General features: G+C 54.9%; 6 non-coding genes across 6 annotated transcripts; 2 read left to right on the top strand and 4 right to left on the bottom strand.

Annotated features, from left to right (window-relative positions):
- Positions 1-5925: 5925 nt before the first annotated feature.
- Positions 5926-6007, bottom strand: TRNAS-GCU (transfer RNA serine (anticodon GCU)). The gene has a single exon. It is a non-coding gene; the product is annotated as a tRNA-Ser (tRNA).
- Positions 6008-9398: 3391 nt separating this feature from the next.
- Positions 9399-9470, bottom strand: TRNAE-UUC (transfer RNA glutamic acid (anticodon UUC)). The gene has a single exon. It is a non-coding gene; the product is annotated as a tRNA-Glu (tRNA).
- Positions 9471-13084: 3614 nt separating this feature from the next.
- Positions 13085-13158, top strand: TRNAT-UGU (transfer RNA threonine (anticodon UGU)). Its single transcript has one exon. It is a non-coding gene; the product is annotated as a tRNA-Thr (tRNA).
- A 691-nt stretch (positions 13159-13849) lies between these two features.
- TRNAS-UGA (transfer RNA serine (anticodon UGA)) lies at positions 13850-13931 on the bottom strand. The gene has a single exon. It is a non-coding gene; the product is annotated as a tRNA-Ser (tRNA).
- A 3046-nt stretch (positions 13932-16977) lies between these two features.
- TRNAI-AAU (transfer RNA isoleucine (anticodon AAU)) lies at positions 16978-17051 on the top strand. The gene has a single exon. It is a non-coding gene; the product is annotated as a tRNA-Ile (tRNA).
- Positions 17052-17958: 907 nt separating this feature from the next.
- Positions 17959-18030, bottom strand: TRNAE-CUC (transfer RNA glutamic acid (anticodon CUC)). The gene has a single exon. It is a non-coding gene; the product is annotated as a tRNA-Glu (tRNA).
- Between the last annotated feature and the right edge of the window lie 420 nt (positions 18031-18450).

Here is an 18450-nt window from a genome sequence, read left to right as displayed (position 1 = left end):
GGTTTCGAGAGGGAGATGGGACGTCAAGGCTCATGACTTGGAGCAGCTACAGATACTCAGGGAAAGCTGATTTTCAGAGGGGTGTGATCAGCCCTTCCTGTGTATCTGGCTTCTTCAAAGGGGTTTAATCAGGAGCTAAAAGTTGAAGAAGGGACATTTAGATGGTTGAATTTCTTTCCCTGGTAGCATTTTCTGTGTTTCCCAGTGGTCTAATGGACAAGGTGCTGACTTTCTAAGTCAGGGATTGTGGGTTCAAGTCCCATCTGGGGTGGTAATTTGCTCTCACTGACAAAGAGTTTACTTTTCTCTGCTCTCCAGAGTAGTTGGCAAGGATGCTCCACAGTTGCTGTCTCCCTCTCTACACAAACTGTTCAGACCCCTCACTAGCAAATGCTGGTGTAAGATGCAGATCTGAGTGCTAAAAGCCTGTGTATTCAAAGTCAGAATGAAGTGGCTTATTTTGCCCTAGAATGCCCAGGAGTGACAGCCACAGGGAGGTGGCTATAGCAGAGCAGGGTCTGTCTGGAGACAAAGCGGAGCCTGAGGACGAGAAGGCCCATGAGAGGCAGAGACTCCAGAGCAGTGGAGGGCTAGTTATTTGATCTGGCAAAGTGACAGAAAATCCCCAGGCCCTGAGCATGGTGCGGGCGAGGCTCATGGGGCAGTTGCCTGATGGGGTTTGGGGGTAGAGAAGCTGTGAAGCTCTGTGAGTGGATAAGGTCCCTGGCTGTGCTGCGCCACCTGCCGTGTGTGTGACTCAAACTGTCCCACGTCCCCTTTTGTGTGTCTGTTGCGCTTCCAGCTTCTTTCCTCAGGCACGTTCATCCGGCAAAGACCCCCCCAGCGATCTTGTATCTTCCTTTGTGCAGCTCATCCGCAGACACAGCCAGGGCTGAAAGGAAATTGCTGTACTTTGGGAGTCAAAGGTGTTGTCTGGGGCCATGGACCAGCTTTACCAATCAGCTTGAGGAGGGTATCCTGGTTAACACACTTACCTTGTAAACAGGAGATCCTGGGTTCAACTCCCAGTGGTGCCTTATTGCAGCCTTTGCTCACATTTTCCTATGTCCTTCTGGGACACAGAAGAGGCCTCCCCTGACCACCCATGGCACTGCTGGTTCAGGAAAAGGCTGATTGGGGAGGAGTATTGGAAAGAAGTAAACCACAAGTGAGAAGCACCTGACGCCCTCACTCTCCATGGCTGCAGGAGCCGCAGAGGTTGCACCCTCAGGCTCTCTGAGCACGGACACCCCCAAAGAATGACAAGGGCGTGTGGTGCTGGCTCTCCTGTCCCAGCAATTGCAGTCAGAGCCCTGCCTTGCCAGTGCCAGTCACAGCAGCCTCTGCACCTGCTCCAGGCTTGTGGTTTCCTTCTTCCCAACACTCCTCCCCAATCAGCCTTTTCCTGAACCAGCAGTTCCATGGGTGGCCAGGGGAGGCCTCTTCTGTGTCCCAGAAGTTGCCAGGCTCTGACTCTTGCCCCGTTGGTGCTCCTGTCTAAATGCTCTTTTAAATGTGTCTTCATGGTCCTGCTCAGGGTGTTTTTCTCCTCAGCAGCGCACAAGAAAGAAGCTGCTGCCAGTGGCCCTACAAGGCAAGACAAGCTTTGCCTGCCCCCTCAGCCTGACTCCCTACTTGGTCCCATTGCTGCCTCCCTTCCTGGGCTGACCCAGTGGCCGAAAGGGACTGTGGCTGCTGCTGACAGGGAATAAGCTGGGAGGCAAGGTGCTGGCAGCAAGAGATCCTGGTTTCCTCTTTGCCCTGGGTCTCAGTGCACCATGCCGGCCGCCAGCCACCTTCACCAAACCTCAAACTGGCTGGACGAGCCAACCCACATCTCAGTGAGTTGCTAGTGGCCCTGTCAGAGAAGAGCCCTTGGCAGCTGCAGAGACATCCCTTCAGCTGCTAGAGGTGCCTTTCTGAAAGGGCCATTTGTGAACGAAATTCCAGTTGCCCGGCTAACTCAGTTGGTTATAGTGTGATGCTAATAACACCAAGGGCATGGGTTTGAGTCCCATGCTGCCAACAGAGGTGTTTGCTGTGGTGACTGTTATGCTGCCTGTGATGGACAGGGGAAACAGGCAGAAGGCTGAGGCTTTTCAGGGAACAGGCCAGAGAGCTGGTAAGAAGAAGCTCCAGTCTGCACAGACCAGTGGCTAAAAGGCCCTTGGCTTTGCCTGCTTTCCCCCATAGCAGGCAAAACTCTTCTCTTCCCTCTATTGGGGGGCTATGCATGGGCATTCTGGCTCAGCTGTTAAGAGCTTGATGCTAATAATGCCCAGGTCATGGGTACAAGCCCCATGCAGACCCCACAACACCTAAATTAGTTTTATTTGAGCTGCTCCCCACGAAAAGCAGTGAGAGGGAGCCCTTGGCTGTGGGACCCACTTGTGCCTGTTGTTCAGGGTTAAATAAGATCTCCCCCAGGAGGTCGCCTGTTCCCTTCCCACCTTGCATTGGTTGGGAATCAAATCAAGCAAGGGGCAGCAAACGTCAGGCACTGTCATTGGGCCACAGATACAGGCCGTCTTGGAGCTGTGGTCCGAGGAGGAGTCTCTGCAGGCCCTGCAGTCCATGCGGGGGAATGTGGACATTTAGGGCCGAATGGCCAATGGTCTAGCAAAGAAAGGCCATCTCCCTCCTACCCCCGCATCCTAGACCAAGTCAGAGCCAAGGTCAAGGAATCGCAGCAGGGGTATATGAGGGAAGCACCCATTACTGTGCATGCTCTCGGAGAGGATGAAAAGCGGTGAGAGGCAGCCGGAAGCTGCAGGACCCATTTGTGCCTGTTTTTTAAGGGTTCAAGTAAAAAGCTCAGCAACAAGCTTTGATGCTCTCTCTTTACATTGCATTGGTTGGGAATTGATGCCAGGACAACTGCTTGGAAGGCAGCTATGTTCACCACTATACCACCAATGCCTGCCCGCAAAGCAGCTGGGAAAATTAGTGAGGAAAGCCCACATCTGCCATGAGGCTGGCCAGAGGCGAGAGGCGAGAGGGTGCCTGTGTGGTTTGGGTAAAGCATAATTTCTTGGCCATTAGGCACAGACCAGAAGTGGTGATGCTGGGTTAGTGGCTGCCCTGCACTCTCTGTGGTGTGAGGAGCTGGGCGGGAGAGGAGTCCCAGAGGTTGTTGGGTAGGAGAGTAGAGTTTATCGGCCTTCAGGCTAAGCTCTAGAGCAGCCAAGGGAGAGGTGGAGAAGTGACTTCTGGATACTCTGTGTGGCTTGGGGATGAGGACCAAGAGCCGTCCTTGTGTTATTGGCCGTAAAGTGTTGTTTCTGGGTCGTTTGCCTAAGATCAGGCACTTCTGCCTTCCAGAGAGCCATGTCACAGGCACAAGCCCCCAAAGACCCCTTCAGGGACACATCACAGGACCAAGCAAGGGGCAGCAAACGCCAGGCACTGTCAGTGTCTGGGCCAGAGATAAAGACCCTCTTGGAGCTGTGATCCGAGGGGGAGTCTCTGCAGGCCCGGCAGTCCAGGAGGAGGAATGTGGACATTTGTGAACATATGAACATAAGAATGGCCATACTGGGTCAGACCAAAGGTCCATCTAGCCTAGTAGCCTGTCTGCCGACAGTGGCCAGTGCCAGGTGCCCCGGAGGGGGTGGACCGAAGACAACGATCAAGCAATTTGTCTCCTGCCATCCCTCTCCAGCTTCTGACAAACAGAGGCCAGGGGCACCATTTTATCCCCTGGCTAATAGCCTTTTATGGACCTAACCGCCATGAAATTATCTAACATATGGCCCAATGGCTGATGGCCTTGCAGAGAAAGGCCACCTCCCCCATCCTGCATCCTAAACCAAGTCAGACCCAAGGTCAAAGAATTGCGGGAGGGGTGTGTGAGGGCCCATGAGGGCAGGTCTCGCTCTGGGGAAGCACCGCAGGACTGTGCATACTGTGAGGAACTGGACCGAATCCCGGAGTTTGGGGAGCCCCTGTCTCCAGGGATAGTTGTGGAGTCTGGGATGGAGACACCTGGGCAGCAGCTGCAGCTTCAGGATGACAATGCTGATGACCTGCAGCGCCAGGACGAGGAGGAGGATTCCAGAAGCTTTGTGACCTTCACCCTGGACAATGCTGATGACCTGCAGCACCAGGGGACGCAGGAGGACTCCCAAACGTCTTCAGGCAGTGGGGAGGGAACATCAGGTGAGTGCTATGAGGTTGCAACACCGAGGACATGTCGACACTTGCAGTATCCTTCAGAAGAAAAATGCAAATGGAGACATTTGAAATTGTAAATGAATTTGGAATTTAAATATCCCGTGAGTCATTTGCATAATCGTGTCCGGATGTTGTTTCAAAATACTTTATTTTGAAATAAAAAACACCGTTTAGATGCAGTTATTTTGGGAGAAAACCCTTCTTCCGAAATAACCCTTAAACACTCCCCTCTGGTCTGGACCTAACAGCAGTGTCAGCGTTTGCTAGTCGGGGCTCTGGACAGCACCTGCACAGAGGGAGGTGGCAACTGCGGGATACCCTGGGCAACTGTCCCAATGTCTCACAGCAGAAAAGAAAACAAAAGAGGCCAATGCAAACAGCCCCTGGCAGCGAGGGAGTCAGCACGTCGGTGGGTGGGGCAGGGAGCTGGGGGCAGAGCTGGGTTCTAACTCGCTCGGTGACCTTGGCCCATTCAGTGATCCTCTCCCTGGCTCCATGGCCCTGTCTGCACAGCAGGGACAGCAACACTCACAGGCCTATAGGAGGGGGCTGGTTTCATGCTTCACCCCACGGCCTAGCAATGAGCCCCCAACGCCCCCTGTGCTCGGGGAGCCAAGTTTGCTGTGTGAATTCTATGGGGCAGGTGCCGTCAGGCCTGGGCACTGGGATTATTTAACAGTTTCCCTGGCCCTCTGACACTGCTAAGATCGCGGCTGAGTGGTTCAGGTTTTCGATTAGAAGCCAATAGACTAAGCCGGTCCACAAAATCCACTAGCTCTGCAGCCCCAGAAAAGTAAATGTGAACCACAGTCCTCCCTGTCCCTTCCCCTCACGCCATGGGGCTGGAACGCCAGAGGACTGAGGTGTCTTAGCTGGGGGGCCACATCTCAGAGGGCTGGGGGCCTTTGGAAGAGGTTTTTTGTTTCTCACTTTTGTCGTCCCCGATTTTTCTGTGGATCAGTGGCCCCCGACCCAGAAAAGGTTCCCCCCCCCCGCCATAAATAAAGCAGCATTGAAACCTTTTGTACTGGCTGCAATGTTTTCCATTATTTCAAAAGAAGTTTGATCAACTAACATGAGACAGTTCAAACGCTTAATCTGTTTATTTCAATGAAACTTTTCTCCCCAGCTGCAGCCCCAGCAAAATGGCTGGGGTGTGATTATGTCATTAGTGGCGAGTGTCCATTAGTAACCAAGAGTCCATGGAAAGGTTTGGGGAGGGCAGGGGCTCAGCAAAGGGGTGGGGTCTTGCGGAAGGGACGGGATAGATCCTAGGTTGCCCTGATATTTAAAAGGTGACCTTGGGGGCATGTGGCACCCTGAGCAGCCTCTGATGTTCCCTGTGTGAGCCCCAGAACCAGCCCTGAGTGAGGGGGGCAGGGAGAGCAGCTCACACATGCCAAGGGGCAGGACATGAGCCTGCAAGGCAGCAGTGACTTCACAAGGGCCTTGTGCAGCACCTCAGCTCATTGGCTGGGAGGCAGTGACCTCACAGAGGGGCCATGGCAACAGCCAGGTGGGACAGGCTGCAGGGCTGGGGCAGCTCAGAGACCCCCATGGCCTGGCTGCCTGGAATCTCCTTTGTGAGGTTTCCCCTTGAGGACAGAAGGGATTGAGGGTCCCATCTGGGAGTGTCTCTTTGGAGATTTCCCCTTTCCCCAGGCTGCAGTGGGAGGGGCTGGGGCAGGCAGGGGTACAGGAGGGGCTGGCACTGAACTCCTGGGAGAAGCAAGAGGGAGGGCTGCAAACATCTAATGATGATGGGATTCGAACCCATGCGTGCAGAGCACATTGGATTAGCAGCCCATCACCTTAACCACTCGGCCACCTCATCTAAGCAGTTAGGGTTTGTTTCAAATCACCTGAAGTCAGCTCTTCAGGGAACCTTTCTGCCACTTGCTGACTGGCCAAGGACACCCAGGGTGGGAAGGTTTTGGCTTTTCACAATGTTCCCTGGTTTGTTGTACAAAGCTCAGTGCTGGTAACAAACCCAAACACCCCCTGGCTACGTCTACCCTGCAGACTTCTTGCTCAAGAACTGTTTTGTGCAAGAGTTCTTGTGCAAAAGGTCTTGCACAACAGTGTCTCTGCACTGCCATGTGTTGTTGCACAAGAGAAGTGCTTTTCTGCAAGAGCGCACATAGCAGTGTGGACGCTCTCCTGCGCAGGAAAGCTCTGACGGGCATTTTAGCTATCGGGCTTTCTTGAGCAAGAAACCCCTGTTGCCCATCCACACTGCCTCCTTGTGGACGAGTTCTTGCACAAGAGGGCTTATTCCTCACAGGGAGAGGAATAATTCTTGCGCAAGAAGCCCTGTTGTCTGATGCTGCACTATAAATTTACTTGCTTAAGAACGTGCCTGCAGTGTAGACTCTCTGCAAGTTTTTACACAAGAGCAGTTGCTCTTACACAAAAAGCCGGCAGTGTAGACGTAGCCCTGCAGTGTAGACACAACCTGAGAGAGACAAGGAAAGGAAGTGGCCGGAGCCTCCCCCCAACAGGCTGGCCCTCAACAGGACGGGCACATCTACACAGCACCCTCACCTCGAAGTGAGCTGTGCAATGTGAGCGGCTGCCCGGGACCCCAGGGGAAGGTCTGTGGGGAGTTTCCAAGGCAACAACAACTACAAAGTTTCATAATCTACACTCATGTGACTGTGATTTATTCCTCCACTAACAAGTGTCTCTGAAGGGATGAGAAATGCAGGGCCCAGGTGCAGGGAGCCGGGTCACATTCTCCTGCCTGAGTCTCAGTCCTGGCTGAAGCCTGGCTACAGAGAGAAGAGGCCAATGCAAACAGCCCCATGGCAGTGAGGGAGTCAGTACGTGGGTGGAGGGAGCAGGGAGCTGGGGGCAGAGTTCAGCTCTAACTCACTAGGGTTGTGTCCCATAGTTCAAAATAATCAATGCGCCTATTTTGAAATAGCTTATTTTGTAATTTGGGGCTGGCTACACAGCACTTACTTTGAAATAAATCGCTGTTCCAAAACATCCCTCACTCCTCCTGCCATGCAGGGACGTCAGAATAGCGAGCCCGTTATGGTTTGAAACAAGGGGCTTGCTCTTAAGACGCGTCAGTGTGATATGAGCACCACGTCCTAAACCTCCGAGCTAGTCGGCCCACGGGTGTCAGTCTCGCAAGTGGCCCTTTCAGAACGGAGCCTCGGGCAGTGGCAGCGATGTTGTGGGCTCTGGAACAAGGTAGAGGAGGTAGCAAAAGCTTTTGTAGGCAGGGGAATTAGCTCAAGTGGTAGAGCGCTTGCTTAGCATGCGAGAGGCAGTGGGATCCATGCCCACATTCTCCAACTGTAGTTCAGTTCTTATCCCTTATTTTCACTGTTGGGTGCTCAGTGGCCCCCTCCCTCTTGGTACCTGCTCTCCCAAAAGAGACAGACCTGGCTCCCCTTTCTTTTCCCCCAGCAATTGCCGTGCTGCAAAGCAGAGAGTGGAGATAACAAACTCAGCAGTCCGTCAAGCTTTGTGGTACAATGGAAAGCATGCTGGGCATTTATGCTGCAGTGGCTAGTGTGAACCCAACTAGACAGTCAACGGTTGTGGGTTCAAATCCCACCAGTGTTACTTTAGCTGCTTTCTCATTTCCAGGCAATCCTTAATGCTGAAATTGGGGTGGGCTTCAGTCCAGGTAGTTCCCAGCAGACCCCAGTGAGGTTGGAGGGAAGGGCTGGTTCTTGGGTTGTTGGCTGAGGGTTGATCTGAAAGGCTGCAGGTACCATGTCCTGCCCAGGAAGGCGAGACTGGCCTTTCCACAGCGCCCCTCCCCCAGAGCCAAGGTTCCCTCTAAGCCAGGCCTGGGCAATACAGGCCAGCGGGCTGTATCTAGCACATCAAGACACTCCCTGCTTGCCCCACCCCCGCAAGCTGCTGAGAACAGGGACTGCTGGGCAGTTAGTGTCCCTGTTCCCAGCACAATCCCATTGGCTGGTTTCTGGCCATATGAAGCGTCATCCCCCCTCCACTCAGGGTCTTATTCATCGACCCAGATGGCCCCTGTAGCTTGTGTGGGGACAAGGCAGACAGGCTGCCTGAGAAATGTGCTGGGCTGCTGGCCGGGAGTGAGCCAGGTAAGTCTCCCAGCCAGAGCCTGACTGACACCCCAGCCCCTCCCTTCCCTCAACTCCCGGGTACCGCACGGAAACCAAACCCTCTCCCCCCACCTGAACCCACACCCCTCCCAGATCCTGCACCCCAATCCTCTGCCCCAAGTCACAACCCAACACCCTGCAACCATTCCTGCACCCCAGTCCTCTGCCCCAGGCTCCTGTCTGCACCCAGCCTCCATCCCAGACCCCCACCTCCTCCGATAATAGCATGGAAAAGTGCAGGCTTGGGAGTGGTTCCCCTTCAAAAGTCATTGCCCACCCCTGCCTAAACTGTGCAGCAGCCCAGCCTCAAAGCTGCTTACTGATCCCTTCCCAGCCAGGGGCTCTGGACTCTGCCCCTGGAGCTGCCCTGTCTTCTCCAGAGCCCTTAGGTTGGCACCAAGGAGGCCTGAGTCCAGGCAGTGCCCAGTGGAGCCCAGCAGAGGCAGAGGGAAGGGCTGGTACTTGGGGGTGGGGCCGGGGGCTGTTCTGAAAGGCTGCAGGCGCCGTTAGACCGTTTTGTCCTTCCCTGTCTCACCCCAGCGCTGAGCAACACTCAGTGTCAGTCTGAGCATCCGTCCTGCTCTGGGACGTGTCTCTGTGGCAGGAACCTGCCCAGGCGGCTCTCGCAGTGAGGCCCCTCCCTGGCAGCACCGAGCAGTGAGAGCTGAGTGAAGGGGGAGGCAGGACCAGGGGGAGAAGGCTCCATGACTGTGTCAGAGGGAGGCTCTGCCCTGGCCAGTGGGGAATCGTTGCCTCTCCGAGGGGCCCAGGCCTGGTGGGTCATTTCCCCAGGTTACTGAGTGGGGGCTGGAGCCAGTTCTGTGTTGTCTCCTTCAACAACCAAATTGAACCAATGGATCTTGTGCCGACCTGACACTGCGCTGGGCTAGTGCTGTGTGTGCCACAGAGCTTCCTGCAGGGCTGCCCACATGGGAGAGGGGAGGGGCAGTTTGAGTCACCAGCTCTGCCCCTTCTGAAGGGCTTGTGAAAATGGCAGGTGCTGTCTTGGCCGTGAGGGAGAGGTGGGAAAGGGGCCCTAAGAGAACCTCTTGGGTCACAGCTGCTGTAACAATGAGGTAAGATGAATGACTTGGCAGATGTCAAGTGAAAAGTGAGGCTGGTTTCTCTGACTGGGGATTGGACCCAGGCCTCAGCAGTGAAAGTGCTGAATCCTAACCACTAGACCATCAGGGACACCTGCACATGGGGTGTTTCCTTACCTGCACTAGCCTTTCACAGGCCACTTTCTCTCCCCTTCAGGACACGGGTCCATTTTCCATTGCCCAGAGGGGACAAGAACAGAAACCAAACAGAACATCAGAACAGCCAGACTGGGCCATGCCAGTTGCCCAACTAGCCCAGGATCCTGTTTCACGACAGCAGCCAATTCCATTGCCCAGTGGGAATCCTCAGGACAGACAATTAAGTGATGCCTCCTGTCGCCCATTCCCAGCTTCTAGAATACACCAGCTAGGGACACCTGCCCTGACCATCCTGGTTAAATGCCATTGATTGACCTTTCCTGCATTAAATTATCCAGTTCTGTTTTGGACTTTCTTGTAGATTTCACCTTCACAACATCCTCTGGCAAGGAGTTCCACTGGGCGCAAAAATGCTCCCTTTTGATTCACTTTTAATTTGGCTACTTACCAGTTTCATTCTGTCACCCAGGATCTTGAGTAGGAGAATAAAAATTCTTATTTGCTTTCTTCACCCCTGTCATCATTACATAAAACTCTGTCCCATCGCACCTTAGTCGTCCCTTTCCCAAGCTGAGAAGAAGAAGTTCCATGAACTTCTTCCTTCAAAGTAGGAATAAGAGATCCTCCGGAATAGGACTTTATTCCAGAGGATCGGGCCAGTCTAGACGCTTTTTTCCGGCTTTTCCCCAAACCGGAAAAAAAGCGGCGGCCATATTTATTTAAATCCCGTGGGGGATATTTAAATCCCCTGTGGATTTCCCTATTCCCGCTTTCCGAAGAAGGGGCCAGTGTAGACGTAGCCCTAGTGTTTTCCCTGCCTTGCATTTGGCCACCCCCCAGGGATCAGGCCAGTGATTGCTAACCTTTTTTTAATACCATGGACAGCCAAACCCATTCACAAACTTTTGCCAGACTGGTAACATATTTACATGTCTGCATATACATTATGCAAATAAATATGCAAATATGGAAATAAACCATTACCAGTCCCTACAGATCAGTGTTTGCAGATATCTCCGCTTAAAAAAATTCACAGAAGAAATTCCCCTCAGGCTTCTGGAGGGGGCAGCTCTTCCCCCGGGGGACTGGAGCCTGCAGAGGGAGGGGTGCAGGGAGAGGCACCCACAGAGGCAGGGGGCATTTGGGACACCGTGGTTATAAACTTCAGAAATGTTGTTGGGGCAGAGAAGTTGGTGCCCTCAAGTGCCACCACCAGTCACCTCTGCCCCCCCTCCTGCCCCACGGGGGTGGGGGAGTTGCCGTTGTATCTTTCCCCATCTCCTTCTGTACAAGCCCTGCCCTGTGTCTCCCCTTCCCCAGCCAGGCTGCTCTTGCTCCCCCAGTCTCCTCCCAACCTCCCCTGCCCCCTTTCCCTTCCTGTGACCCCCCCTAGTTTCCCTCCATTGCACCCTTGCTCCCAGCCACCCACTGACTGGCATGATCCCCCCAACCTCCCTTCAGCACCTCCTGCCTCCACTTCCTGCCCCACCTCACACGTCCCTGTTCCCCTTCACCTCTCTTATCTGCCCCCACCCCACTTGATCCCCCTCCCCACCCTGTCTGGGGTGGCTCTCCCCGCCTCGCACGAGCTGGTAGCAGCTTCCCTGGCCCCAGGCTGGGATCACAGCCCCCTCTGCTGAGAGCAGCCCTGGGCCAGATACCCCCACTGCCACCCTGGGGGCTCTGCTCTTCTGGGAAGGGGAGGGGGCCTCTCCTACCTGCCCCCACAAATGCTGCCCCCCCACAAATGCTGCCCACCCTGGGGTGGAGGCCGGGCTGGGGGCCGGGCCGGGCAGGGGCTGGCCAGGCTGGGGGCGCTGCCATGGGAAAGGTTCCCAGGGAGCAGCTTTCTACATCCCACCGGCCCTGCAGGAGATTCCCCCTCCTGGCTGCAGCCCAGGCTCTGGGGGCCCAGCAGTGCTGCACCCAATGCTGGGCCTCAGGGATCCGCCCAAAGCCATTTCCAGGGGCCCTGCAAGCAGAGGGCAGGAAAGGAGCCAGGCTGAGGCTTTGCAGGGAGCAGGCCGGGGACCTGGCAGGAGGAGGCTCCAGCGAGCACAGAGCCTGCGCAGGGCCAGCCTGCTGGGAGGGGAGCAGGAGCATCCAGCACCATTCAGGCCAGCGGCAGCCGACACTGGGGGAGCTCTGAGACTCCAGGGCAAAGGACTCCAGCCCCCCAGCCCCTGGGGTTAGGTGGCCCTGGAACCAGGCCCCCTGGAGTAGCATTGTGGCCAGGGGGCTCTGACCCACAGGGGGGCTGGCCCCAGAGCCCAGGGCCTGGGAGTCTGGTCAGTAAGTGAGACTCGCCCGTCAGTCCAAGCTGCTTTCTCCCCGGCTGCCGTTCCTGCCTGTCCCGTGCCAGCGCCGCACGCAGGCCAGTGGGGCAGGACAGGGGCGTGTCAGGGGGGCCCTGCTCTCAGTCCGTCCCTCACAGGCCCTGTGGGCTGCTGGAGGGCTGAGCCCGTCGCCCAGGCCTGGCGCGGGGATGGAACATGGGGCACGTTTCCCCCTGTGAGCGTGTGCGGGGGCAGGAGGGAGCCACACGGGCCCGGCTGAAGGTTTTGTGCTGGGGCTGGAGGCTTGAGCCCGAGCTGTCGGCCTCAGCGGGACTTGCTCCTCCCCCCTCTCCTGCCTTGCTGCCTCCTTTGGCCAGCAGCGCTCAGGGGCAGCCGGGAGAGCCGGCACCAAGGGCAGAGGAGGCCGAGGCACAAGCCCCTCAGAGGGGACAGGCCTGAGGCCTCTGACTTCTGCCAAGAGGCTTTCTGTGGTGCCGAGCAGGGGAGGGAGGCCAGGCCCAGGCAGGAGAAGGGGCAGCAAGACACTGGGTTTCTGTGTTTCTGCCTGGTTTCACTCAAGGGTCCTTCTGCAGGTGAAGCGCCCATTAGAGCCCCCTGTGTTGCTGGGTTCTCCTGCCCCAACACTCACCCAAGGGCCACCTGGGCAAAGCAGCCTGCCCCAGGCCCCCTTCCAAAGCTGAGCTGGCAGAGCAGAGGCCTGTGGCTGGGGATCAGCAAAGGCCCTTAGGTTGCTTTTTAAAAAAAAAAATAATAATAATGGAGATTGCCTATCTCCTAGAACTGGAAGGGACCTTGAGAGGTCATCAAGTCCAGTCCCCTGACTTCTCAGCAGGACCAAGTACCACCGCTGATGAATTTTTAATGCAAATGGCCTCTGCAAGGATTGAACTCACAACCCTGGGTTTAGCAGGCCAATGCTCAAACCACTGAGCTGTCCCTTACCAAACATTTCTGTAGTCAGCATGCGGCTTGAACCCATAACCTTGGTATTATTAGCACCAGGCTCTAACCAACTGAGCTAGCTGGGCTGCTGTGTGAACTCCAGCTGAAAGGAGAGATTCTTCTTCCTCCCCCTGGCTGCAGGCCCGGCCTTAGGACCAGGCGGCTGCCTTGGGTCTGTCCCTTTGGGGCATGGGGCTACAATTGCCAAAAAGGTTTTGGGTTCCAGCTGCCAATCTAACGTCTTAGGCTGCGCAGACCTCAAGACACGGCAGGAGCTAGAGGGGAACGGTGAACGGCTGCACTTTGGAATGGGAACATGTTCTCTGGAACCATAAAGTAGAACAGTTTGAGGGCTACTTTCAAGGAGGGCACCATGGCTTAGTTGGCTAAAGCAACTGCCTTGTAAGCAGAAGATCCTGGGTTCAACTCCCAGTGGTGCCTTGTGGTGAGGCCAATGTGTCTCTTCTTTCCACCATATCCCAACACAGATCTGGAGTTGGTTTTACCATTTGCTGGTGTCCTAACAGTGGAAGTAGGATGGCAGCAAAGAGCTGGTGCAGGTGCCCTCTGGGTTTGATTTAGCGAGTCTTATCTAGACTTGCTAAATCAAACTCTGGGAGATGGATTGCAGCAGAAATCTCCATCTGAGTGAAGACATGGCCTAATGGTGCAATTAGTTAGATGCTGACCACAGCCAGTCTGAGCCATTCTAGTGCTCCGCGCATGTGGCACTGCCCCCCGGCTCATGGTGCATGTGCGGCTCCACCCTGGGTGCACAGTGCATATACAGCCCCTCCCCTTCCATGCATGGAGCTTGTGGTGGCAGGATGCTCTTCTGCTGCACAGCCTGGCCCTGCCACCACTGCTGGCGTGCAACCCAGGGTCCCCTGGGGCAGGCCATGCAGAGCCCCACAGCTGCATGGGGAAGGGCCCTGCTGACAGGTGCTGTGGAGGTTAATGCAGCCCCAGGGAACTGCAGCCTGCCAGGAGCCAGGCAGGCAGTGCCTGAGGGCAGCTGACCCACTAGCTCAACCCTTAATCCAGTCCTGATGCCAACAGTAACAGCCCCACTGCTGGTAACTCACAGAGGCCCTTGCTGCCCGAGGAAGAGGTGTCGGCAAAACACAGACCTCGCTGTGAGCAGGATTTGAACCAGCACAGGGAAACCCTATTGGATTTCAAGTCCAACGTCTTAACCACTCAGCCATCACAGCTCTGGGAAAAAAAAAAGGATTCAGGGAAACTGGTAAATAATCCCAGTGCACAGCCCTAATATCACCTGCCACAGAGTTCACACAGCAAACCATTGCAACAGCTGTGCAGAGGAGTCCCGGCCGTTCTGCTCTTAGGCTGCCTTGGAGGTGAGTTCTGCTTCAAGGTCTTCTCTCCTCCTTCTTGGTCTTCCTTTCCCTTTTCCTTCCTCTTCTCTTCTCCCCTTTTCCTTCTTCTTGCTGGTCTCCTTCTTGGATCCCAGTTTATAAAGAGAAATTAAAGTACTGCTTAGTTCCATCTTAACCAATTATTTTAGTATAATTTCACTATCCAGTTGGCTAAGATCGAGCGCTTCCAGCCTCTCAGAGAGCCATGTCACAGGCACAAGCCCCCAGAGACCCCTCTGGCCCTTCTAGGGATACATCGCAGGAGCAAGCAAGTGGCAGCAAGTGCCGGGCACTGTCATGGTAGGGGCTAGAGATAAAGCTGTGGTCCAAGGAGGAGTCTCTGCAGTCCAGGCGGAGGAATGCAAATATTTATGGCTGAATGGTTGACGGCCTTGCAAAGAAAGGCCACCTCCCCCCACCCCAGACCAAGTCAGAGCCAAGGTCAAGAAATTGCAGCAGGGGTATGTGAGGACCTGTGAGCGCAGTTCCCGCACTGGGGAAGCTCCGCAGCACTGTGCATACTATGAGGAACTGGACCAAGTCCTGGGGATTGGGGAACCCCTGTCTCCAGGGACAGTTGTGGAGTCTGGGATGGAGACACCTGGGCAGGAGCGGCTGCAGCTTCAGGATGACAACCCTGCTGACCAGCAGCTCCAGGATGAGGAGAAGGAGGATTCCAGGAACGTCGTGACCCTCACCCTGGAACCGGTCCCCCAGATGAAGGAGGCCTCTCAAATGTCCTCAGGCGCCGGGGAGGGAACATCAGGTGAGTGCTGTGAGGTTGCAACACACACAGGGCAGGCGGGAGCACAGGGGATGATGCGCTATTGTGACATGTCATGCTGATTGTAGGTGGGGGGACACCACACATGTGTGACCCCATAGAGGGCCGTCCTCCCCCCGCCATGTGTGCTAATTTCCTAACACTGGATGCAAACAAGCAAGTGTAATGGGGGTGTAGCTCAGTGGTAAAGTGTTTAACTATAGGCAAAAGGGTCCCTGTTTCAACTCCCAGTGCCCCCTGAAAGGTTGATCAACTTCTTTGAAACCTTTGCATCTCCAGTTGCATCTCACTCTGCATTTCTGATGTGCAGAGATTACTACAAACCCCTGGGCTGTGTCTACGCTGGGTCATTTATTCTGGAAAAGGTGCTGCTTTTCCAGAATAACTTGCCAGCTGTTCACATTGGCCGCTTGCTTTTCCAGAAAAGCAATGACGATCTACTGTAAAATTGTCAGTGTTTTTCCAGAAAAACTATGCTGCTCGTGTTCGGGCAAAGGTCGTTTTCCGGAAAAACTGTTCCGGAAAATGGCCAGTGTAGACAGTCTTTTCCGCAAAAAAGCCCTGATTGCAAAAATGACGATCGGGGCTTTTTTCCGGAAAAGCGCGTCTACATTGGCCACGGACGCTGATCCGGAAAAAGGGCTTTTCTGGAAAAGCATCCTGCCAATGTAGATGCGCTTTTTCCGGAAATCCTTATAACGGAAAACTGTTCCATTTTAAGCATTTCTGGAAAAGGGTGCCAGTGTAGACGTAGCCCTAATGTGTTTCTGTGTCAATGCGCATAAACCAGGCAAACCCATCTCAACTGAAACAAGTTCAAATCTGCTGTGTCTGGTTTCTATTCCCATCAATTCAGCAAGGGTGTGATCTGAAAGTCCTTGGTCTACCTGGGCTATGCTGTGCAGAAGAACAAGAATCACACCCAGAGGGGGAGGAATGGCCACTATCTTACAATCTTCCAGGGTTTGATTTAGCAAGTCCAACTAAGACTCACTAAATCAAATTCAGAGGGTACCCCACCAGCTTCCAGTACTTCTGCTCTTTGCTCCCTTTGGGTTCCTGAAGTAGGGACACAGCCAGGCTCAACTGACGGAGGCCAACTCTCGCTATGTAGGGTATGTTTACACTTGCACCCTCTTTTCCAAAAAGGGATGCAAATGTAAAGACTGAAAATTGTAAATGAAGCCACCAGGGACACATACAATGGGCCTGCAAAAAAATGAACCAGCTGAGCACTTTGCAGAGAACAGGCCATCGCCCTGCTGGGAGAGGCTCCATCATGCACAGACTCTGTGCAGGGCCAGACTGCTGGGAGGAGGCTCTGGCCATGGACTTTCCTCCCCTCTCTGTTACCTCCTGCACCTGGTGCTGAAAGGGACGTGGGCTGCAGGCTGGTCCTGCCCAGCTGCCTTCCCCAGTGGGAGCAGAAAATGCTCATGGAAGGGCTCACACATTGTCCCCAATGCACTCGCCTGAGGGCCTGAATTCTTGCTGCCCTTGGGTGCACCCAAATGCCCTTCTGGGGGGGCAGGTTCCCCAGCTCACACCCCTCCTGTCACACAAAGCTTGCAAATGGGGTTGATTTTCCTGCTTCTCCTCTTGCTTGCTGCTGCGCTAAACGAAATCTTGAAACCAGCCCCGTCTCCTGTCACTGGAGAGATGGCCCTGTGCTGGGATGTGAGAAAGGATCCCAGTGATGCTCCTCGCAGCCCAGGAGAAGAAGGGGGCTCTGGGAGGAAGGAACCCAAGTAAAGCAGGTCCCAGTGGGCATGAGCTGGGCACCAGCTTGGCCCAGTTGAGTGAGGGGAGGTTGGTCCCATGGTGTCAAGGGCAGCGCTCAGGACTCTGCTGCTGCTGGCAGGGAAGAAGCTGGGAGGCAAGGTGCTGGCAGCAAGAGATTCCGGCTTCTCTTTGTCCTGGGTCTGCCGGCCGCCAGCCACCTTGACCAACCCTCAAACCAGCTGGACTAGCCAGCCCATGTCACAGTGAGTCGCTAGTGACCCTGTCAGAGAAGAGCCATTGGCAGCTTCAGAGACGTCCCTGCAGCTGCCTGAGGCGTCTTTCTTGAAAGGGCCACTGGTAAGCTGCACTTTCGTAGGCTGGCTAGCTCAGCTGGTTAGAGTGTGGTGCTAATAACACCAAGGTCATGGGTTCAAGCCCCATGCTGGCTACAGGGGTGTTTGGTTTGCTGACTTTACTTCCTTTAGCTGCCTGCTATGGACAGGGAAGCAGAAACAAGCAAAAGGCTGAGAGCTTTGCAGGAAGCAGGGCAGAGATCTGGTAGGGGAAGACTCAGCCTGCACAGCCCCAGTGGCTAAAAGGGCCTGGGCCTGGCTTCCTGTCCCCAACACAGGGGAACTGATGCCCAAATTCCTGCTGCTGCAGTGGCTACCTCAAGGCACCAGCTGGGGGGCAGGCTCTGGAGCCCAAGCCACACGGGGAGACTCAATATGACCGGGAGGCCTGGAGCGTGTGAGCCCTGCACAGAGGCTGCTGCTGGGGGCCTGCTTCAATGGCCCAGCAGCTCAAGTTCCTCTGAACCAGCTTCTCCCCCTGGAACCACCCCCCAGCACTGCTGAGGCCCCTGACATGAGGCAGTGGGACAATCAGAGGAAGGTGCCAGCCTTAGCCCTTCCTCCCAGCCTCCACCCCGTCCCAGGGTCTTTCCCCAGCCCCTCCCCAGTTCTACATTCCCCACATAAAAACCAGAGAGTTTGTTCTTTCAACAAGGAAAAGTCCTGATGGTGTTACCAGCAAGGGGAGGGGGAGAGGGAGAGGGAAGGGGATGTGTTGGGGTATGTTGGGGTTGGGAGGGAGGCACAGAGGGCAAAAATGAGGAGTAATGTTAGTTAGTTGGAACCAAGGGGCTGGGTTTGAACTACTGCAGAAGAAAGGACTCTGCCCCTGGAGCTGCCCTGTCCTCTCCAGAGCCCTTACGCTGGCACTGGGGAGGCCTGAGTCCAGACAGTGCCCAGCCAAGGGGGAGGGGTTAGGGCTAGCCCCATGCTAGGTCTCAGCTGTTGTAACATGTGGCAAGAAGATTGACAACAGACATATTTTGGGAAAGTTGCAGCTGGTTTCCCTGACTGGGAATTGAACCCAGGCCACAGCAATGAGAGTGCTGGATCCTAACCACTAGACCATCAGGGACACATGAAACAAGTCTCTTTGCTCACCTACACTAGCCTTTCGCAGGCCATTTTCTGTCCACTTCAGGATGGTGGGGGGGTCCATTCTCCCTTGCCCAGAGGGGACAAGAACAGCCAAATAGAACATCAAAGCAGCCAGACTGGGCCATGCCAGTTGCCCAACTAGCCCAGGATCCTGTCTCACAACAGCAGCCAATTTCATTTTCCGGAGGGAATCCTCAGGACAGACAGTTATTAAGTGATCCCTCCATTCCCAGCTTCAGGTATACATCAGCTAGGAACACCTGCCCTGTCCATTCTGGTGAAATGCCATTGATTGACCTTTCCTACATTAAATTATCCAGTTCTTTTTTGGACCTTCTTGTAGATTTCACCTTCGCAACATCCTCTGGCAAGGAGTTCCACTGGGTGCAAAAATGCT

Source organism: Pelodiscus sinensis, chromosome 31, assembly GCF_049634645.1.
Source record: "Pelodiscus sinensis isolate JC-2024 chromosome 31, ASM4963464v1, whole genome shotgun sequence".
NCBI lineage: Eukaryota > Metazoa > Chordata > Testudines > Trionychidae > Pelodiscus > Pelodiscus sinensis.
This window is presented reverse-complemented; position numbering and strand designations above follow the sequence as displayed.